At 44.3% G+C, this 24148-nt stretch overlaps 1 long non-coding RNA gene across 1 annotated transcript; it reads right to left on the reverse strand.

The window, feature by feature from the left end:
• Positions 1-3674: 3674 nt before the first annotated feature.
• On the reverse strand, positions 3675-22425 carry LOC120230456. Its single transcript, XR_005528025.1, has 3 exons — positions 22341-22425; positions 8820-8887; positions 3675-3777 (listed from the first exon to the last, which is right to left on the reverse strand). It is a non-coding gene; the product is annotated as an uncharacterized LOC120230456 (long non-coding RNA).
• Positions 22426-24148: the final 1723 nt, after the last annotated feature.

Raw genomic sequence — 24148 nt, forward strand, 5'->3', positions numbered from 1 at the left:
CCTGACACTTCCCGACAAGGCATGTGATTTTTTTGGACAGGTCACTAAATCTCTCTGGAGAGCATTTCCTTAAAGTTTCCCCTGCCAAGGACTCCCTCCCACCCTCCCCTTTCTCTTCATTCCAGGAGATCCACACTTAATCAATCGCACTGCATTTACTGTGTATTGGACCTATCGCCCCTCACCTCTTATGTATTATTATTATTGTTGTTATTATTATCATTGCTCCTCACTCATCACCTGCCCATAAGAACCTGATTAGGAGGCAGCCATTTTTTTAGAATCATTTTTTAATATGATAGTGTCATATTAACTGGCTTACATATAACACCCAGTGCTCATCGTAGCCAGTGCCCTCCTCCATGCCCATCACCCACTTTCCCCTCTCCCTCACCCCTGTCCACCCGCAGTTTGTTCTCAGTATTTAAGAGTCTAATGGTTAGGAGGCAACCATTATTATTATACCCAAGTGAACTGACAACTTGATCTGTTGCTTTATTCTGGGTAATACACACGTTAATACTGTAAATATTAAAATGAGTCCATGCCCCTCCCTTCCACCCTAGAAGGCTCTACAGGCTCAGGACCCCCTAGTCTGCAGCCACCAGCCTAGGTTCCTCTGACTCCAATGAACAAAGAAGAGGTGGGAAAGGACAGGGTTGATCCGAGAGCCTCGGTCCTCTCAGGAGCCCAGAGCTCCTCTGTTTCTCTACAATTGCCATTGGCATGGGATACCTAGAACCAGGGCTGAGATACCCTCCAGCCTTTAGACAGAAACTGGAAATCCCAGCTTCTATGCAAAACGCCATATGTTTAAAAGTGGGTCACCCTATATTCATCAAGTCTAAAATGACATCATTTAAAATGCATCTTAGCAAAAATAAACGACTGGGACCTCATCAAGATCAAAAGCTTCTGCACAGCAAAGGAAACAACCCACAAAACTAATAGGCAACCAACAGAATGGGAAAAGATAGTTGCAAATGACATATAAGATAAAGGGTTAATATCCAAAATCTATAAGGAACTCACCAAACTCCACACCCGAAAAACAAACAACCCAGTGAAGAAATGGGCAGAAGATATGAACAGATACTTCTCCAAAGAGGACATCCAGATGGCCAACAGACACATGAAACAATGCTCAGCATCCCTAATCATCAGGGAAATACAAATCAAAACCACACTGAGATACCACCTCACGCCAATCAGAGTGGCTAAAATGAGCCAATCAGAGAACTCTAGATGCTGGTGAGGATGTGGAGAAACAGGCACCCTCCTACACTGTTGGTGGGAATGTAAACTGGTGCAGCCCCTCTGGAAAACAGGGTGGGGGTTTCTCAGGAAACTAACAATAGAACTCCCCTATGACCCAGCAATAGCACTGCTAGGAATTTACCCAAGGGGTACAGAAATGCTGATGCATAGGGGCCCATGTACCCCAATGTTCATAGCAGCACTCTCCACAATAGCTAAAACGTGGAAAGAGCCTAAGTGTCCATCAACAGACGAATGGATCAAGAAGATGTGGTTTATCTATACGATGGAATACTACATGGCAATGAGAAAGAATGGAATCTGGCCATGTGTAGCACCATGGATGGACCTTGAGGGTGTTATGCTGAGCGAAATAAGTCAGGCAGAGAAGGACAGATATATGTTTGCACGTATAGGAGGATTAGGAGGAACTTAACGGAGGACCATGGGGGAGAAGAAAGGGGGAAAATAGTGGGGGAGAGGGATGGGGCAAACCATGAGAGACTCTTGAATGCTGAGAACAAACTGAGGACTGATGGATGTGGGGGGGAGGGGGGTTGGTTATGGAGGAGGGCACTTGTGGGGATGAGCACTGGGTGTTATATGGAAACCAATTTGACAATAAACTATTTTTTAATAAAATAAATAAATAAAATGCATCTTAATTCTTGAGGCGTTAAGAAGTAAAAAAAAAAGTTTTCTAGAATTTTTAAAATTTTTTCTTTTAAAATAAATTTTATTTAGAATTTTGAAATTTAATTTAAAATGAAGACATAATTTATATGTAAAAGGATCATGGGATTGAGTATGACCTTTGGGTCACGAGTTGTTATTGTTATTGCTGTTGTTGTTGTTTTATTTCTAACTAGTCTCTGTGTTCTCAGTGTCCCTTCCTGCTCAGTTATTTGATTCCTCAGTCAAAACACTGAGATTATCATAAATGTAAATCTCTTAAAATATAATCTTCCCCAGGAAAATCAGTACGTGAAACAGATTAACCAAGAACTCTGTAAGTCCTAGATAGATGTATCAAACGTATCCCACTTTAGCTAAGCTTCTATAGAGCTAAATAAGAGTTTGCTACAGCCTGATTCGTTGACAAAGCTGAATAATGCATACCATTATTATGCTTCATCTAAAATTGATAAAGGATTTATCTATTGTTATCAAGTTACACTTTATATTTTAAAACCACAATTTGTATTTTCAGGGCTCAGATATTTTCATAGAGTATCACAGAGCTTTTAGCACCCCCGCCCTCAGCTTGTGTTGCCTTGTAGATGAAATGACCATATGCAAAGCACCGGTCTATTTCATCCTTCAAGTGAGGAGCCATTAGTTGCTAGGAGAGTGTGCGTGTTACGTCACGTTGTCCTCAAATCACACTTTGAGCTAAGGTATTACGCACATAGCTCTAGCTTGCTAAGAAGGAAATTTGGACACGATAAAAGACTGACTCGGAAGCCTAGCTGATTATGCTTGTCCCTTTCTGACTCCTTCTATACCTGCTGCTCATTTGCGGTGTCCTGGGAGGCTAAGCAGTATACACCACTACAAAGGGTTCTTCCTCCCAAAGCTTCTAGTTGGATTTGGCCAGCAGGGATCTCCACCAGGAAATCAGAGTGGGGGGCGGGGGGGAAGAGAGAGTGATCTCAGTATATTTTCTTTTAGCTCCCTCCCTGAGTGGAGTAGGACCCTCCTGGGATAAGGTGGTCATTTCCACATGGTCCTTGGTCTCCTAAGTCTACCCTCTCCTTCCTCTCACCTCTGAGGCCCAAGTGTCACAGAAGAGCCTCTCTGTGAGCAGCCCTCACCTACCCCACCATCCTGGTAACTTCCCTACACCTGCTCACAGTTTTGCAAACAGTCCCTTTATTTAACTCTCTTCAAAAACCTGCCTGTTTGGGGGGTGCCAAGCCCAGACAGCTCCAGAGACCAATCAGAGTTTCAAACCCAGGTCCTAATAACTCAGAATAAAAAATGCTTTCCACCAAACCGCAGAGCTTCCCAAATTATCTCCTTAGGAAAGCTCTGAGCCCGTAGCATTACAATAGTCTGTTTTAAAAGCCGTGGGTGGGGGGACAATCTTAATAAGATAGACAGTTATTTCCTGTCATGTAACATCTTCTTCACTAACATCAAATACCATTTCTTTGAGAACATCTAGAAGCTTTGAACTGTTCGGAAGAAAAACGCTACGTAAATCCAAGGTATTAATAACGTATCATTTTTGCCCAGTGATAAAAGCCCCAGCGTCGCAAGGCTACTATAGGATAAAGCCATTTCAACAGGAGAAAATCTTCAGGAAACAACTTCTACTACAAAGAAATTCAGTTTGTATAAAAAGTATAGGTTTGTTGAATTCATAAAGGTGTTAGAGGATTTGCTAATGCGAGGAAGAACACAAGATTACCTGCATGTGAAGAATGGAATGTTCTGTTTCCTGTGCCCCAGTCAGCGATATCATTAATGGTGCAGGTGGTCACCCAGAGCTGCTCGGTCCACCTCAATATTTGGATCCTGCAGACATCATGAAATCACTTTCCTCAATGCCAATAATATCCCCTTCTTATTGTTTTCATCCACACTGTTTCTATTTCTATTCTAAGAGGCTCACCAGGCAATTGTGGGTTCCAGTTTATTTTTCTGCAAAACTAATGATCACATAATAAAAGGTAAAAGAACGGAGCACTTTTAATGAACGCTTACTTGGACCAGGCCATCACTAAACTGTTTCTTTGCATTTTTGCAATGTACATATTTTATTTAGCTTAGTACTTACAACATACTAGACCAGTACACTTCTATTATCCTCGGGTCACAGATGAGAAAACTGAGACCCCGCATGTTTACTTATCTTGCCCAAAGTCAGATAGCTCAGAGGTAACAGAACCGAGGCTTGTCTCTGCTGCCAGCACTCAGTTTTACCCGGGGTTACACAGTCAAATGCAAACAGAGACAGGATTGCTATGCAGACTGAATGGAGCCGGCTGGGGAGGATTGTAAAACTGGGAAGCAGGTGCCCCACCTAAAGGGACAGTCACTGCCCCGCTCCAGCTGATCAATCATTCCCATAAAGAATGTGGACACAGAGTAGCCATGTCTTTGGCTTCTCAAGAGAAGTGAAAATCTCAGATATTTATAGAAGAATCTCCTGATTCTTATGTATTTACTTTGAAAGAGAGAGTGAGCATGAGCAGGGGAGGGGCCGAGAGAGAGGGAGAGAGAATCCCAAGCAGGCTCTGTGCAGTCAGCCCAGACAGAGCCAGATGCGGGGTTTGATCTCATAAACTGTGAGATCATGACCAGAGCCCAAATCAAGGGCCGGATGCTTAACTGACTGAGCCCCCCCCCCCCCCAAGGTGCCCTTGAATCTCCTGATTTTTTAAAAAATGTTTACTTGTTTTTGAGAGACAGCACGTGAGAGAGAGTAAGTGAGCCAGGGAGGGGCAGAGAGAGGGAGACACAGAATCCAAAGCAGGCTCCAGGCTCTGAGTTGTCAGCACAGAGCCTAATGCGGGGCTTGAACCCATGAACTGTGAGATCATGACCTGAGCCAAAGTCGGATGCTCAACCGAGTCCCCCCAGGCACCGCTGAATCTCCTAATTTTTAAATGTAGGTTGTCAGTTCACAAAAATAGTGTTCAAGCTAAGTTCACGGACCACAGGTCGGTGTTCTGTGCCCTTTGCTTGGCTTCTTCAGGGACAAACACAGGAGGCTCATCTCTAGAATCCCTTGACCATCCCAGCAACTTTCAAGGCCGGGAGCGGCACACAAGTCATGGAGTTGATCATGAGGGTGACCAAGCCATCCTCATTTGCCTGGACCTTCCCTGCTTTCAAAACCATAGGGCCCTTGCCCCAGGGAACCCCAGCCCCAGACAAAATGGGGCCCTTGGCCACCTGGTTAAAGCAGAGAAGTGGCTTCTGTCATCTGCAAAACTCCAGAAGGTCAAATAACCTGACCTTTAGAATGTGTCCTTTCTGGGGAATCTCACCCTCCTTGGAGGTGCTAATTTGCTAAAGCTTTTGTGTTTCCACTTCAAAAATTAAGCTGCCTCTGAAGTCAGGGTGGAACATTCCCTGGGACAGCCCCCCAAAGCAAGTTTCCCAGAAACTCTGCAAAGGAGGCAAGGAGGGCACTGGAAGACAGGCGACGTCCCCGAGAAGGCTTCTGGTTGTTATTTGTCAGAGAATCCTAATTCGAATCCAAATGGGAGGCGCCATTATCGGGAGTGCGCCATTATCGGGGACTCACACAGCTCCAGGTAAACAGCTAATGAGCAGGCTGCCAGTTCCATTTTTATCAAGAGCCCTCCGAGACTCAACCGTGCCATTTCATAAAATATGCAGATGATAGTGCGGGGAGAAGAGCAAAGGCTTTGAAAATGATTCACACAACCTAAAAATGATGTTGAAAAGGGAGGAATTAAATATTCACAAAGTGAGAGAAATTAAGGCATATTAACGGTTCGAATGTGGAAATGAAATGAATAACATGCACAGAGCTGATGAGAACGGTGTGATTACGGATCTGCCCAAAGTTTCTAATTCTGACACCGGGCGGTGCGGAGGTGCCCGCGTTGCTGGTACGCGCAACAGATGAGGTAGGGACAAGCGTCACGATGCAGACGGATCAGAAGCAAAGAGGGGAAGACACCGCAGTGATTAGCATGAGGCTCCGATCTGGGCTGAGGGTGAACTCCACGTTCACAAAATGAATACTAATTACGAGCACAAAACAGACCTTAAGTTGGCCAGACGCTCAGTGTTGAATGTGGCTATTAAGTCCATAATGAGGAAGGCAAGGGAAGGCGATAAGGCTGGAGGGGCTACGTTCGGTGAGGTCACCTTACCCTCCACTTTGCAAAAGGGGATGGAAAGCCAGACTGTGGCCCATCCAAACTAGAATTAGCAGTAATTATTATATAATATGTAATGATGAGATTTAAATGGCTAACACATTTTCTCTGCTGAGATCATTTAGACATGATTCATACAAATGATGAAATTAATAGATCTTCCTCTTTTCAGACTGCCAGGCAGCCTCAACTAGATTTTTCAACAGAGACGGATCCTAGTGAAATCATATGAATAGAGAGATTTACGGAAATTGCAGGAGGAACTGGTTCGGTGTCTAAGAACACACTGGGGTTTAGAGAAATTCACGCATTCACGTGGACGATGAGGGCATAGCTCTTGGCCCTTGCTTCTTCTTTCTTTTAATTTTTAAAAATCTACCTGTGTTTTTAAGAGGGGTTTTGGAGGTAAAGATATGAACCCAATGTCCTCAAAATAAAGAAATAACAACACCGAAGGCCAAACAAATATTTACAGGGAGGTAGAGCTGCTGTTCTTGGGTCAAAACTGCAAAAGGAAAATGTTTCTATACATAAAAATACATTTAAAATATGATAGGGAGAGGACTCAAGAAATTTAAGATTTAATACCAACGGAAAACAATTTAAGAGATGGCTGTATTTGCATATGGGGTATTCACAATTCCAGTGCATCTAAAATTTTTAAGAGAAAATTAAGGAAAAGATAAATAAAAAGGAGACAAAAAGGAAAGCTCAAAGCCATCTTTGATAAAGCACTTCTTCAGCATTTCTGCTTAAAAGCCATCATTGTTATAGGATTTGGGGATTTTTTTCCCCTCCTGCAGAAGTATAAAGCAGTTATTGGGGACATGAGGACTGACAGAGAGCCACCGTGTTTTCTGAGGGGAGAGTCCCCTAGTCCCATTCACTGCACAGCATATGAGCAAATTAACAGGCACTTGGGGAGGGAGCCCACAGTACGAGGCTCAGGCATGTAATAATTAACACAGCCTTGCTACCTCCGTGGCATCTTGGGATGAAAATATTAATCATTCACAGCTGTGATCGCCTCAAAATCTCCTATTTTATGGCTTTGACACATCCATGAATAATGCCATTTACTAGAATGTGCAGCATATCAGAAAGAATATTTTCACAGTATGGCGGCTTCTTTAGAATTCCCGGTAAACCTGGAAAGAAGCCCTGGGTCCTACAGCATCTGCACAAAACAGAATGTGACACAGCACTACGGTACACTCCACTTTACTGATCGCCTACTATGTGCCCGAAATTCCGTGTGTTCTTTGTCGAAGCCTTACAATGGCTCTACGAGGGCAGTGTTGTTACGTGTCTATCTGTACATGATGAAATGGGGGGTTGGGAGGTTAAGGTTAAACAGCCAAAGATGTAGAGGCAGGGTGTGAACCTCCGTCTGCTTTGCTCCAAAGCCTGTGCTCTTCCCGCAGCATGGAGTTCAAAGGCAACTTTAAATATAGCCGTGACATTGGTTTCCACCGTGGCCCTGCCCACTGGGTCTCCGGGGGATCCCCTTGGCAATTAATTCTCTTAGGGAATCCATTTGGAATTTCTTTCTACCCTGCTTCTTCTTTTGAGGCCCCTTCTTTTTCATTCTTTCTACCCTTGACTTGAGCACGCTTGTCCAAGTGCACGCCCTGGCCAATGCATTCTCCACACCGCAGTTGAGAGTGAGGATTTCTCAATGAGAATCGAGTTGGGATCTCCCCTGTCTAGAACCTTCACACTTTTTCTCCTTACACCGAGGACGGTGGTGGGCAATAGTGTGTCTACGGTGCCCCAGGTCATCTTCAACATCCTGTGCCCCCAGCCTCATCTCCTGGTTTCCTCCTTCGAGGTCTTGTCACTAACATCCAGCAAAGAGATCTCTGCATTCCTCAGAACTGTGGATCTCATTCCATTTCCAGCCATCCCAACATGCTGAGATGTCTCTGCCCAGAACACCGCTCTTCCCACACCTCAGCTAGTTCCTCCTTGTTCTGGGGATCTTCCTTCCCTTACATGTCACCTTCTCAGAGCTGACACTTTTAACTGCCTAGTCTACTTGGAGTTTTCTAGATGCTCTCATAACCCTGTGTTCTCCCTGGCAATTGCCATGATCAGAATTATCCTCTGTGTGGTTGTTTGTACCATAACATCCGGTCCTCATGCAAGATTTTAAACTCTGTGATGGCAGAGACTATGTTCTCTGGCTCATGCACAAGGTAGGTGCTCAATAAATATGTGTGGAGGGAGGGGGGAGTGATGGAGGAAGGAAGGGAGGGGGGAGGGGGGAGGGGGGAGGAGGGAGGGAAGGGATGGAGAGAGGAAAGAAGGAAGGAAGGGAAGGAGGGAGGAAGGAAAGGAGAGAGGAAGGGAGGGAGGGAGGACTGGCTGAAATATCTTCATTTTAGCCAGAATCCTTTCTGCCTCCATTTTCTGTGTTGTCTAACCCCGCACGGGAAGTCCTGCCTTGTTGATGTTCACACCACTTGACAACAAGCAGGAACTATTGCTCATGACCAGTGTTGTTTTGTCAGGAGTGGGGAGGCTGAGTTTGTGTCCTTGGAGAATCATCTGGCTGCAGGAGCCTTGACTCCCCTGGGGCCCCCATGCCGTGTCCCGCACACCCTCTTAGGGGCTTGTCACAAGACACTGCGATTGCTTATTTGCGCGACTGGCTCCCTCCCTCATCGGACTGTGAGCTTCCCATGGTCAAGGACTTACCTGGGGCGTGTTTGCGTCCCTTCAGGGTCCAGCACAGGGCCTGCCCACACGAGGTACTTGGCACATGGCTGTCAAAAAACAATTCCCGTCATTAATGACTCAGTGAGTCCTTGAATGTATAACTAGAGGAATTAGTAAATTAATGAGTTAATAAAATAAGTCAACGTGTAAAAAACAATTATGCACCCAAGTATTTCCTGAAGTGTAGTGCTTAGCCCACTGGCGGTACACGGGAGTTTAGGAATACGTAAACTAACTTTTAAATTTTAGTTGCTAAGGGACAAAGAAAAGGATGTTAGGAAAAAAAATTAACCCGCATTTTAAATCGCTTATATCATTGATACGGTTATATGGGATGAATTAAGTTAAATAAAACTATTAAGCAAATACAGTACTATTGCAGGTGCTGATGTGGCAAAAATCATGAAAATGGGACATAAATGTGAGAGGTTGGGAGCACATGGTTTGAAAACGAATGGGGAAAATCGCTAAGATTTGATGAACTTTTACTATGTTCCAGGTGGTGTTTTTTTTGTTTAAATGTTTATTTATTTTAGAGAGAGAGAGAGAGAGCACGTGCACACGTGAGTGGGGGAGGGGCAGAGAAAGAGGGAGACAGAGGATCCAGAGCAGGCTCTGTGCTGACAGCAGTGCGCCAATGTGGGGCCTGAACCCACGACATCTGCAAGATCATGACCTGAGCGGAAGTCAGATGCTTAACCGACTGAGCCGCCCAGGCACCCCTGTCCCAGGTGGTGGTTCAAGCACTGACCTGTATTAAATCAGGGAATCTTCATAAAAGCCCTATGAGTAAAATCTGTCCCATTTTACAGGTGAGGATATGGAAACTGAGATAGAGAGAGGGGCCATCTTTACCCAGGGTTGTATCACCGATAAGTGTGACCAGGGTTCAAATCCAGGTAGAGCCTGAGGTCTTAAAGACAGCACCTCTCGGACTCTGGCAGAGAAGGTTAAAAGGAGCAAAGGGGCAAACGTGTGGGACAGTGAGGGGTCACAAGAAAGGGAATGACGAACAGTGGAGCCGGGGGCCTTCCCTGGGCGCGACTCAGAACCAGGCAGGAGGCTGCAGGGACCCTCACTCGCCCTTTTTCTGCAGCCACAGGAGTGCAGCGATCACTCCGGACACCCACGTGGGGGCCATGTTCTCCCATTGCATCTGTTTGTGGCTCAGGAAAGAGGAAGATGCCCCATTTTTCTCCACCAGTGTCTGAGGGGCGTCTCTCTGGGCTCTGACGTCCGACTAAACAGGTGGATGTGCGGTGGACCCATTTGGTCCTGGACGATCCTGCTTGCACCCGTATGGCAGGAGAGAGAACAAAGGGGTCCTCGCGGCGGCCATGGCGACCCAGGGGAATAGGACAGAGAGCCACCCCTACCCACTCAGAAAAACACGTGTCTCTTCTTACTTAGTGATTCTCTTAGAGAGTTCGGCATCCTTCCCAGGCACCAGGATCATATTGGCCACAACTATTCAAAAATCAACTAACTCCCCTTCCCTTTCCAAATCTTTTTGTCACACATCTCCTGCACCTGACGTGTTCCCCATATTGCTCTTTATGCAAATCCTAAGTCTGAATTCTATCTAGTTCCCTTATTAGCTGTGGATCACCTGGTAGCCTGCCTGAGTTCCGGCGCCCTTCCCCGGGTTTACACAGAAATGATATTAGCCCGTCCCCCACCTTATCGGGTCTCTGTGAGGAGTAACTAGAATGACTGAATTGAAGGCAGGCATGTAAACTATGGTAACTGCGTGTGTTAACCCTCAACATATGGCGGCTTGTATCCTGTACCGGTTTGATGGCAATGCGTGTGCTCAGGAGTGCAACATTTATTTTTCTATCTCTGCACTTTATTTCAATGGCAAGCCTTTTGTCACCAAGTGAAAGAAACTTAATTGATTCAGGCTCTCACCTCTTCCCTTTCCTTGAGGTTGACACTTAAATTCCAGAGACTGGGTTTCTGATCACCGGTCACTGTTCCCTATCTATATGGATATACAACAATATGCCCTTATTCAGTCTTGAACAGGAGAGTTGAAATTACCTCTCCTCGCCACAAAATGCAAGGCCCGGTCAGCAAGCCCCTGACACTTCTAGGCCATATTCGGATAGAAGTAACTTTCTGATTCTCTCTACTTTGCACGACAGTAGAGGAAATCTCTGAACGATGCATTAGAGCTATCTGCATGTCGGGGCCCCTGGGTGACTCAGTCGGTTGACTGGTTTGTGGGTTCGAGCCCCGCATCGGGCTCTGTGCTGACAGCTCAGAGCCTGGAGCCTGGAGCCTGCTTCGGATTCTGTGTCTCCCTCTCTCTCTCTGACCCTCCCCCACTCATGCTCTGTCTCTCTGTCTCTCTCAGAAATAAACATTAAAAAAAAGAACTCTCTGCACATCATCCTGCATCAGTCCAGATTGGGAAGCACAAAAGATGAACGCACCGAGGCGCATGACGGTTGTTGGAGGAACGGAGGTCACCTTCCAGGATGGCTCCAGAATCCGCGCTGCAGGGCCGGCCCGCAGACATCAGGGATGTGGAGAATCAGGAAACTGCCACCAGAACTATTGGCTCCAAAACCACTTCCTGACCCGGGATTAAGAAGCTGCTTCACGACGGCCAGCTCCAGGGTCCCCGGGCCACGTCTGCGCTGGCAATAGCAGAGGGGCCTGGCCGTCCGCCTGCGACACCCGCAAAATCCGCATCCAGATAATGGCACTGCTTTTAAGACCTGCCTACAAACCGCAGTCTTCCATGACCGCGCTTTCCAGAAGGAACCGCAGAAGCAGGTGGAAGGTAGCCTCTGCCTCGTTCCCACCTCTGTCTCTCAGAAAAAGTGCAAGGTGGCACAAGAAAGAGGGAAGGAGAGAGAACCTGCAGACAAGTACCGAGGAACTGTCCCCCCACCTCCTCGAGGACAGCCCCCTAAGACCCTGGAGAAGAGGCCCTGAGGTGAGCTGATCCCACAAGAACCACACAGATGTCACATAGTTCTTCACGGGCGTTGAGCTGCTGCATGAGGACAGGGGGTGACCTGGCACCTGCGGTCTTGTTCCCAGGTTTTGCAGACTCTAGATTTGTGACTTTTGTCACCTAAGCCCTTTCCAGTGCCTTAGCCTGTCGATGTTCTCTCTACAACCACTCACCTCGTGTTATTGCCACCCATTTTACAGGTGAGAAAACTGAGGCCAACATGGCTGAAGTATCCAGTGTCGTGTGGTTTTGTTGATGTTAAAACTTCTTCCGTTTGGATCCTCCTTTAAAAAAGAATTCCAGGGGCGCCTGGGTGGCTCAGTCGGTTAAGTGTCCACCTTCGGCTCAGGTCATGATCTCACGGTTTGTGGGTTCAAGCCCCGTGTCGAGCTCTGTGCTGACAGCTCAGAGCCTGGAGCCTGTTTCGGATTCTGTGTCTCCCTCTCTCTCTGCCCCTCCCCTGCTCATGCTCTGTCTCTGTCTCAAAAATAAATGAACTATAAAAAAAAATTAAAAAAAAAAAGAATTCCAAATTACTGAAACAAAATTACACAAGAAAGTAACTATTGGGAATGAGAAAATACATGCAGCTGAATTATAAATTTTAAAGAGCTAAAACCACAAACACACACGCCAAAATCTGAAAAAATAACTCAATATTTTAGTAACAGCCTGACATCTCGGAAAGATTTTTCCTATATTTTTTTGGTTTTGTTTGTTTTTGTGGGGGCTTTTTTTGTTTCTGTTTTTGTTTCTGTTATTTTGTTTTGTTTTGTTTTTTTTGCATCATGCTCTTTGATTGTCTTGTCCGGACAGAGATTTTATAAAATATCTTTCTATAGAGAAAATAGAAAAATAACGTCATCCTTTCCCATCATGGTTGATCAAAACCCTTTCTATTATAGGTAGTTTGCAAATGTTTATGTGAGTTTTATATCTCAGAGGTAATGTCGCATACATTTTTAGAATAGTTCTCAGTTTGGGGAAAGCCTCCATCAAGTTTCTTTCCTGTGTAAGCTGTAGGATTTCAGGGAAATTCCAAGTTTTTCATGGAATGACTAACCTGAAACACTCTTTGAATGAACAACCCCCAGTTATCAGTTTGTCATGATGTTCTTATTTTATGGTGTATTTTGCATTTTACGGTCTCTCATTTATGCTAGTATTCTGTGTCATATTAGCGAGGAATTTAAACAGTGGCATTATGATAGTTTCTTTTAATTTCCCTCAAAACAGAAAAAATAACGTGTGGTGCATTTATTTTTTTCTTTATCTTTTAAAAATTTATTTGAGGAGAGAGCACAAGCTGCAGAGGGGGCAGAGAGAGAAGGACAGAAAGAATCCCAAGCAGGCTCCGCACTGACGGTGCAGAGCCCGACATGGAGCTCGAACCCACGAACTTGAGATCATAAGCTGAGCCAAAACCAAGAGCCGGACAACGGGGCCACCCAGGTGCCCAGTATGGTGCATTAATAATTGTGTCTGCTGCACGAGTGAGTATCCTTCTATCCTCCTGAGGGCACAGAGTGTCCAAGTGGACTGTTGATGGGAATCCTATTCTCCACTTACTAGTGTACATATCTGATGCTCGGAAGAATTTTCCACAGACCAGCGTGCCACTCTTTACCTTCCTAACCCTATTTGTCTTCTACTGACCATTGGCAGTACAGACACCTTAAGATATCTTCACATCACAGGGCTGCCATTGGCCTCGCGCCTTCTCACAACGGCACTGGGTTCATTGACACAGTAGGTGTAGGGGTGTTTCTAGAAGCCACTCCAAACCAGGATACTAGCAGGACCTTGACTGTAAAGGAGGTGACGGAGGAGCACATAAATAGATCATACCAACCCCCAAAGGAATTTGTCCTCCAACCATACTTCCTGTAACTGGACCTTAAAATACCAGTGGTCATTCTGATGCCACTCAACTCAAAGGTTAAGTATGGCCAAGGCAAAGTTGGAGAGGAAATAGACAGCATCTTAGCCGATTCTGCTGCAAACATTTTACTTGCACAGATGTTACAGATACGTATCGCCATGACAACACGTTAGAAGGACCCCTCCCAGGGCCTGAAATGTGAGAGTCTCTGAAGCTCAAGCTTGTTTGGCCTCAAGGTACAGCCAGAAACGCAGACCCCGAGCTTCTTTCCACCGTGCCTGAAGACCTCCCTGTTCCACGAAGCATCTGTCTAGTCTGGGGACATCTGCCTGCCCTATATTAGCCACAATTAATAATCAGAGGCAGAGACGTAGCCACTTAACGTATATCAACCACTCTTCTGGGAGGGAGCTGTCATCCTCTGGTTCTCTTTTCCCGAGATAGGGAAATTGATAGGTCACCAGTGTCTGCGAATAGCACTCAAAAGGTATCATATTTATTCTAGCTGCAGCTTCAAATCAGTGGCTATCTGCTATGAAGAACATCATTCTATAAAACACATTTGGTCTTCATTTTACAAATGCTCCTGAAGGGAACATATGGTAATCTGTTTAACTTTGTATTCCACAGAGATATTTAAACCCCATCCACCAAACTCTCCTGCTATTTTTATTATAAAATTCATGTCCTTTTTATACCCTAAATACCGTCCCCCCCACCCCCCCCCGCTTAGATGGTGAAAACTACCCGAGGCTACAAAACTACCCTGTTTACCATCAAATTCATGAGTCACGCCCTATGGTCATTAAATACAACAAAAATATTATTCACAAGGGGGTTGACAAGTATATACAGGCAGAGTCCATATTCTTTTGGGTTTCAGGCATGAATGATGTTGAAGTTATTTGTTTTTTGTTTTTTGCTTTTTTTTAATCAAAACCCATGCTAACCAAAGCTCTCAATTTGATCTTCTGAATTATTTCTCTCCTGTTAGAAGCTAACTCCTGCAAGTTTTTCTCCATTGTCCATTTTTGAGGCTATATTTCAGAGTCTGATTACTTTCCCAGAAAGGAATATTGCTTCTCCTTACTTCTATTCCCCCATCCATAGAGTGGTTTAAAGCACTCATTCCACTTCTTAAATATCCCAAAGCTCACTGCCCTTCCCCACTCCCAGTGAGAGCTGGATGACAATGGGAATGCCAGGCCTCCATTCTAATGAGAGTTATTGATGTTCAAACCGTAAAACAGAGCCGGTGCTTAATTGGGAGCTGCTTGCCAATGCAAGGAAGAAAGCATTATTCTTAAAATTTGGCTTAGGGAAGAAAAAGTAGAGTTTCTCAAAAAAAAAAAAAAATCAACGCAGTTCCTTCTCCCGACTTGTCTCTCCATATGCATATCACCATTTATGAAAGATGGTCTATGACCAGGTGATTCTCTGTGGTCAAACATGTTTGGAAAACACTTCATTTTAAACCCTCCACATCAGCTTTCATGATGCACATTAGCATATTTAAGGCTCTAGAAGTCTTTCACTAAAACAAACAAAATTTAACTTTTTTGTTGTTAATTTCCCAATTGCCCTTGGTCATGTGAGTCTCCGACAAAACTAGTACTCCACAAATCACACTCCGGGTAATGTTGCCATAATTGATTTTTTTCTGATTTTTTAATGGCATATTATGCCTTTAATGAGTAGATTTTATGCAATAGAGGAGAATCTCAATAGGCTTCAGATCATTTGATTCAACTCATTTTTTTAAGATTGAGAAAAATGATAGAAGATATGCTTGCATAAAATAATGTGGAAATTTTACGTAAGCTTCAGAATAAAGTACCAGCATTCAGAGTTTGGGTTGTGATGGCCTTGAGTTGCCTTTCTGTAACAGTCCCAAATCATAATTCGTGGGCAACTAACCAAATACTCATTTACTCATTTATTGTTCACTTATCATTCTTTTATTTATTGAGCAACTACAAAATGCCAAGCACTGTTGTGGGCCTTGAGAGACCATAGATAACTTGCTCATAGGGAGCTTGTAGCCCACTAGGAAACTAATATTCATAAATAATAACACAACCACCCATACTTAATTTTAATTGATGTAAGTTCTATAGAAAAGAAGAAACTAGTCAGTGATAATATATAACAGGAGAGCATGATCCAGTCTTGGGGGAAGAGGGAGATATCTGGGGGGTGGGGGGTGCTTCCTGGAGGAAGTAAGATTAAGCTATCACTGAAAAGATGATTTGAGACAGATCAAGGTGAAGCAAGAAGAAAGAGTGTTGTAGCCCCCAAAATTAGAATATGCAGAAAGAAATTTCAATTTCAAAGAAATGGAAGGCCATGTGGCTGGAACCCAGAGAGAAAAAGAGAGAAAGACGAGAGGAAGCTGGAGAGGTAGCTAGGGGCCAGATCTTCTGAGGCCTGGAAAGCCAGTAAATATATATGAGAATGTTTATTCCAACATCAGTGTGAAGCACTATCGATCAAACCTTTCAGTTTTGAGGTGACATTAAAGGGGGTTCTTGGTTTGGAAAACAAAATAGATTCTATCCTAAGCCCTGTAAGCATTTTTTAAGCTTACATGCTTAAAATTCCATCCAAGTAAAGGATAAGAATTAAGCAGCCCAGGGCACCTGGCTGGCTCATTCAGTGGAGCATGAAACTCTTGATTTGGGGGTCATGAGTTTGAGTCCCAAGTTGGGGGTAGAGATTACTAAAATATAAAGAGAGGAAGAAAGAAAGGGAAAGAGAGAGAGAGAGAGAGAGAGAGAGGAAGAAAGGAAGGAAGGAAGGAAGGAAGGGAAAGAAAGAGAGAGAGAGAGGGAGGGAGGGAGGGAGGGAGGGAGGGAGGAAGGAAGGAAGGNAAAGAAAGAGAGAGAGAGAGGGAGGGAGGGAGGGAGGGAGGGAGGGAGGAAGGAAGGAAGGAAGGAAGGAAGGAAGGAAGGAAGGAAGGAAGGAAGAATTAAGCAAATGAAAGAGATCTAAGTTATGCAGGATGAACCCAGTCAGTTTAAATCCAAAAATTCATCATGATACAAGAATGTTTTGCTGCCTAAGCAAAGGCTGGATCCCACGTAAAAGCAACTGCAAGTTGCATCACCCAATCCGTGTGGACTGCAGGATGGCTGTGGCCCCAAATCCACTTTACCTATTATCCCTCTCGGCTACATCTGAAATATATCGGCGCTAATCGCAGCAAGTGAATGGGGAGAAAAGGTGGGATTTCCATCTCTTTAGTACAATAATCTTCTCAGAACAAGTCATCCTCATAAATAATTCCATATTATCCCAGTCACACTGTCTGGATATCTGGGACTCATTTAACGAAATGGTTAGCTTTAAATATTTCCGGAAGAAGCCTTTTAAAATTCAGAGCATATGTCATCAAGACTAGAGGTCAGGGTTTGTGATCAAATATTATGCCCTCGGACGTGAAATACTGTGTATGACCTGTGACCAGAAGAAGGACAGTCTCCCAGAAGTTACTAGCTGGTTCTGGGGAGGCAAATGCCTGCTTGAAATTACTTAAGATGAATAATAATACGGATAAAATCGCCTTAATTCTCCAAACCATCCCATTTGTCTCTCTCATCTCTGCAAAATATCACTTCCTAGATACAAGGCACTCACAGACGAGCAAAACCTCGCCTTTTCTCTATGCCTCGTTGTCCATATCCGAGCAGACTCGAAGCCTTGCTAGATTTATCCAACAAGGTCTACCTGGTGCCTCTCCTTCCCAGGTTCAAACCCAGACTAGTCTCCATCACATCTTTTCAGAGAGGTAATTGGGATGTCCCAGAGAGAGCTAACTTGCAAAGTGAGTCTGGATATACAGCTACTGTCCTAGTGTAATGACAGGACCATGGGGCTTTTCTACCAGAAAGAGAAGGGCTCAGATCCAGGCTAAAATCTCAGAGAAGTCACTGTCCTTCTCCGAGCCTTGTTTTCTCCATCTACAAAATGAGCATGAAGCCAGGTTGGGGCCGTACTAGTAACGGCAGTTACGAGTCTGAGACCTAGAGGCAGATACTCCTGAGTTCCATTCATGGCTCTCCCGTGTGATTTGGGGAAAAAATTGTTGGACCCCTATATACCTCAGTTTTCTAATCTAGAAAATGGGGCTAATAGTAGTAGGTTGGTTGTGAGGACACAATGACACTATACATATAAAATACTTAGGATGGCCTCCTGTACCAAGTGAGCACCCAGTGGTTATTATAAGCACCAAGACTACCCGAGGTCCCCCAGGGCTCATCCAGATGGCACCTCAGCAGAGGCATTCTGGTCCTTCAGGACCATCTTCTCCTAATGCCATGTGCCTCTTGCAAAGTCATGGTCTAGCCCCTCTCTCCCACAGTTGCTGACAGATGCACCACTTCCCTTAGCTCTGAACTCCTCCCCAATCTTGCAAACCCCTTGCTGTCCCTTGAGGCAGCCCGTTTTCACCCCTTTCCTGGCTTAAGTCAGGGCCGAGGTCTTGTTTCGCATACATGTAATCGGCAATGACGATTTCTTGGCAACAAATAGATGATGGCGTTTGTAGTGCTGCTGAGTAAAGCTGCGTTCTCACTGGGTCTGATCTTCGCTTGAAGAAGTCCCCGCTCGCTCCCCTGCCAGGTGGGGAGCTGTCGGCCCTGCTGCAAACTCAGCCCCACACAGAAGGGGGTCAGTACCCCCTCCCCCACAGCATAGAGCCCGCAGTGTCCAATTTCGCCTGGGCGTGTACAGACTCAGGGTCCTAACTTCCCAGAATGAATCCAAGAGGTGGGGAGAGGGGGTAGAATTCACATATTGAAAGTTTTCCTAGTTTTATGAGGTTCTTTCTTTGGATGTACTAAAGTCATGCAATAAATGAAATTTTTTAATAAAGTCAAGTTCTTGCTTTTTGCTCTATTCTTAATTTTTTAATTTTTTAAAAAAATTGTTTTTATTTTTTGTTTTTTAAATTTTTATCAATTTCTATTCTTTTATGTTTATTTAATTTTGAGAGAGAGAGAGAGAGAGAGAGACAGAGGTGTGAGCGGGGGAGGGGCAGAAAGAGAGAGAGGGACACAGAATCCAAAGCAGGCTCCAGGCTCTGAGCCATCAGCACAGAGCCCGATGTGGGACTCGAACTTACGAAGTGGGAGATCGTGCATGACCTGAGCGAAAGTCCGATGCTTAACTGACTGAGCTGCCCAGGTGCCCCTTAAACAGTTTTAATTTTTCATATTTTTGGTGTGGGAAATATAGTGGGAGCAGCCTGTTACAGTGTTCAGGAGCAAGAATTACACTCCCTGGGTGTCCACCTCAGATTTTATTAGTAACCTCACTCAGGTTCCTCATCTCCAAGTTCTTTTCTTGTCTATAAATTGGGTGATAATAATAATTCTTCATAAAATTGTTAATACACATAAATGGCTAGAATATTGCCTGGCACATAACATTCATCAATTAATGTGAGCTACTAGTACTAGTTGTTACCTCAATGACAGAGTAACCAGATCTAAAATTAGATCCCCAACCCCCCCACCCCCGAACTAGTTTAAATCTCACCACTAAGTATGTTCTTGTAAGTTTCCTTTATTGGCTTTGTGTGTGTGTGTGTGTGTGTGTGTGTGTGTGTGTGTTCACATGTGTTACCGGCTAAATGCCAGGCCCTGTACCATGAGGTAGAAAGAGAGATGTAAAGATAGATCAGATCCCTGTTTCTCTGCAAGGGAAGAAAAAACAGATAACAAATATGTAAACAAAATGATTTGATATATGTGTCTTATGAAGCTCAAAATGCAAGATAACATGATGGAAAATCCATAGAGGGACAATTTTTGATCATGAAGGAGGCTCTTTTACACTGAGACCCAAATATAACAAATGAATTCTCATGTAAAAAACAAAACAAAACAAAACAAAAAAACAGGAGAATAGAAGACAGATGGGAAAAATATGAGTCATCAAGTACTTATCGGAATAATATCTATCCCACTAATGTAGACCATAGAGTGGGACAGTGGGCTGTTTTGGTAAGTAAAGGTTTATTGGGACACAGACACATCCATGTTTTTACCTGTCGTCTACACCGCATTCATGCTCCAGCTGCACAGTTGAGTAGTTGTGACAGAACCCAGATGGCCCGCCAATCTGAAGTGTCTACAACCATGCCCTTTATAGTAAAGCGTACCGACCCCTGGTCTAGATCACAGGACCCATGAGGGTTAAGGACCACATTCGGCCCGCCCTGCTGCTTCCCTCAACCAGAAGATCCCAGGAAATAGCTGGAGAGGAAGTAAATGCAGGACATGTTTGTCCCCGTGTGAATCTGCTTAGATTAAATGAAATCTCTTGAAATGATAGCTTCAGAGCACAGAGTTTTCCTTCAGGAGAACCTCGCTGGCTCCCACGTGTCCAGAGAAACAGTAACTAGAACTGGTGGCTCCGACAAGAGCCACACGTTTTATCTCCCCCGATGAGTTTCCCGCAAAGTGCTCAGACCAAGTCCGGTCCAGGCTGAGGCGCGGCGGCAGTTCTGTAGGATGCCAGCCGGTCTGGCAAAAATACGGAAGTGCGAGGAAATTGCCCTCTTCACCAGCTTTGAAGATAACTCACTGTGTGCATGATGTAAATTCAAAGCAGCATCCCCTCTGCCTGAAATGGGCCAGAATTTGCCAATCTGAGCATCATCAAGTTCTTGGGCCAGAGCAGTGTGTGCTGTGCATTGTAGAATGCTTTGCAGCATCCCTGGTCCCTTCCTGCCAGCTCAAGGTAGCTCCAGTCCTCCAGATTTGGCAATGGTGTCTCCGGACAGGGCTAAATGGCTCCAGAGGGTTACAGTGTGATGAGGGAGTGAGAGCACCCTCAGCTGAGAAGTACTGGCACCCACTGAAAGTGCCCTCCTCTTCCTGTTGCAACTTTTAGACTTGGACAGCAAATCTTCTCAAAAACGCGTGCTTAGAGAGCTGTATATTCCATATCTGATGCTCAGCTTTGCAATTCAAGCCACCCTGAATGTGTGTACTTTCACATTCACCAAGGTGGGGCGTAGGTGCCAGTTACAAATGACAATGTTGGGGGGCACCCGGGTGGCTCAGTCAGTTAAGCATCTGAATCTTGATCTTGGCTCAGGTCATGATCTCACAGATTCCTGAGTTTGCGCCTTGCACTCCCTCTCCCTCTCTCTGTCCCTGCCTTGCGCACATTCTCTCTCTCTCTCTCTCTCTCTCTCTCTCTCTCTCAGAATAAATAAACTTATTTTTTTAAACGACAATGTTGGCAGTTCGCAAAAACATCATGGAGGATAATTTTCTCTCCTAGGGGCATAAATGTTTTTTTAATTGTTAAATTTAATCTGAGGCTGCGAGTGAGTCCTGTGTCCTCTTTGGAGATGACGCGGTGTTCTGGTGGTTGTTTTAAAAACTCTCAGGGACAAATGCAGCTGGGGAGCTGTGATCCCTTTGCAGCTCCTAGATCAGGCATGTTAAGAAACCCTTGAGTTCTCTCTCTGCTTCTCATAAAACCTGACCTTAATCTACCTGCCGGCACATAGCTGTTGTTCCACAAACTCCAATACCAAGGGCAGATGCACACACGGAAGACCCAGGAGGTGAGCCCAGAAGGAAAGAGAGGAACAGGGGAGTAGCAAGGGTGGTATCTAGGTGAATCCTGCTTTTGCTTTGTTTTGTTTTTCCAACAAAAAAAAGCAAACATCATTAATATGACCTCCTGGGGAAGGAAAATTCTGACTAGTGCCATCTTGGTCTAATTGGACAATAAGCCTCACATCCATGATTCCTTAGGATGCTGTATATTTCCAAAATCAGTGGAATTTTTGATACAGTACACTTTATTATTATATATCAGATAATTTCTGCAATGATCTCCTAATGAAGAATAGATCATAGCTTGTAAACCAGCAACCTATAAATATATATTGTATATATAGCATATACGTATATAAAAATACATATATACAGGCATATATTTCACTCACATTTTGGTTTTAGCTGTGAATTATCAACTTTGTAAAAAAGAGAAGCTTCTCAGGGCACCTGGGTGCTCAGTCAGTTGAGCATCAACCAATCTTGATTTCGGCTCAGGTCATCATCCCAGAATTGTGGGATTGAGCCTTGCATTGGGCTTCCTCCTGAGTGTGGAGCCTGCTTGGGATTCTCTCTCTCCCTCCCTTTGTGCCTCCCCCCCACTCATGCTCTAGATAGATAGATATAGGTAGGTAGGTAGGTAGGTAGGTAGACAGACAGACAGACAGACAGACAGATAGAAATTTCTCATGAAAAAAGATGTGGATCCCTGGCTTCTCTTCAAAATCCAAAAGATGCCCCAACACCACCACACCTACCTCCTTGAATGGTGATGATCCACGGGAGGTGAACAGCATGGCGTGTGCTCCCCAGTTTACCACACTCCCCACCACCCCCCAGGATGGATCCTTGCCTAATTCCCACACTCAGGTTAGCTGCCTGGAACCCATGGGCAGTTTTGCTCACAGCTGTAAGTAGAGACTGATTTTATCTTTCTCTTTGGCCTCTTCAGCAGCCAGTCCAAGTCTCTTTTTTACTTTCAAATAAGTTTTCTCCAAATCTCTTTTTACTTTCAAATAAGTTTTCTCCAAATTTATTGCTTTTGTGAACGTATGCCCAACGAATCTTACCCAAATTTCTTAGTCCGGCCATTTTCTCCACTCGAATGTATCATATGTCACGTATGGCAGCATTTCCCCAAATGTACGCCATGAAACAACCTATATTATGTAGAGAAAATAAAAGAATACTGTGGTTGGATGAATTAAGCAAATGCTTAATTACATGTACACCATGTTAAGTCTCTTTAGCTGTACTTTTCAGAGCCTATAAAATGCAAAGATGTCTATGAGTTTCCAAGAGGGGGCAGGTATGTGAGCAAGTCCTAGTTAGCCATAGAACTTTGGAAAGCCGTGCTCTCTTATCATATTTGCTGATCTTTAAAAAAAAACTGTGTGTTCATAGTCTCCAATATTTTTGCTAACTGTTTCCAACCACAGATAAATTGCAGAGAAGGGAGGGCTAGACATGGGGTGGAGACCAATTTTTTCTCTTGCAAGCTAAGATCATTGAGAAGTAAAATGTAGCCATCATCAACACACACACCTTCGCATAGAAATCATTTTAATCACCCCAAAGTAGGAAAAACAGTAGCTCCCACTGTTTTTCAAGGCCCACCCTTTAAACTGAATACATTTGGCTTATAAAATGTGTGCTATGTTTCTCTTATTGCCTTTACTTCATTGAAGATCTGTAACAACTTTGTCACCGACTGTCACCAACGTGCAAAACTGAATTTGGGCAACATTGGTCTATGTTATGCTAAATCTGGCACCAATACCATCTCAAAAGCCACAGTGAAAATAGTTCACACATGAGGGGAGAGACAGTCAGCCTCCGAGGCAGGGTTTGTTGGGAGGATGTGGAAACACACTGAAGCAGAAGGCAGAGAAAATAAGCAAGTGGACTTGGCCTTGGAGTGGCTTTCACAGATTCCTTTCGCTGACCTGATCATCTCACATTGGGATTCCACTGGGGAGGTTTTGCAATCTTGCCTCCGCTGTGGGTGCTGCCCTTTGTGGCCTGGCACTGATGGGAACGGGGCAATGATCATGATGTCAAGTGAATGACCATAACAGTTGGGGTCAGAACAAAGACAAACAGAAGAGGTACTTCATGTGATGAGCCACTGTAGTCCACAGCCTTGAAAATAGGGTATTTAAACCATTTTGGGATGAAAGAAGTTGAGGATGCTTATGCTGAGTGTAAGGAGAAGCAGCATAAGGTACCAATACATCCCAATTATCCATTGTATCGATAAGTTTTGCCCTACGGCTAGTGGGTTGTTATTTCTTGCTGGAGCACATTTCTTGAGTTGTTCTAAGTAGATTTGGGAAAATCCTAGTGTATTTTATAAAGTCTCTCTCTCTCTCTTTGTGCCATTTGACCCTTAGCCAGTTGATTAGAATGATAAAACATAGAGCCTCCAAATAATCCATTTCTATTTTTAAGGACTTATTCCCTCCTTTTTATTGTTTTACAGATTGATTTCTCCTCAAGAGATCAGTAAATCCTTGAGGGCAGGAATGGAAACACACATATTAGGATCCTCATCGCCCAATGCCTACTAAGTCTTCACTAAATGTCTTGGCGAAAACCAGATGAATGTGAAGGAAGGTATTAAATGAAGACCAGAAGATGGTGTATTTCATTTTATTTTCATTTAGCACTTTTATTTTGAGGTAATGGTGAACTCCCGTGCAGTTGTAAGAAATGATTCAGAGAGCTCCCACGCACCCTGAACCCAATTTCCCCTAACTTAGTTCACATCTTGCCAAACTGTGGCACAATATCGCCACCCTGGCATTGACATTGATGCCCTCAAATAGAGAATGTTCCCATGTTCTCAACATTCCAAGGATCCGTCATGTAGCCATTT

This window comes from Hyaena hyaena, unplaced genomic scaffold (genome assembly GCF_003009895.1).
Source record: "Hyaena hyaena isolate Hyena2069 unplaced genomic scaffold, ASM300989v1 scaffold_42, whole genome shotgun sequence".
NCBI classification, from domain to species: Eukaryota; Metazoa; Chordata; class Mammalia; order Carnivora; family Hyaenidae; genus Hyaena; species Hyaena hyaena.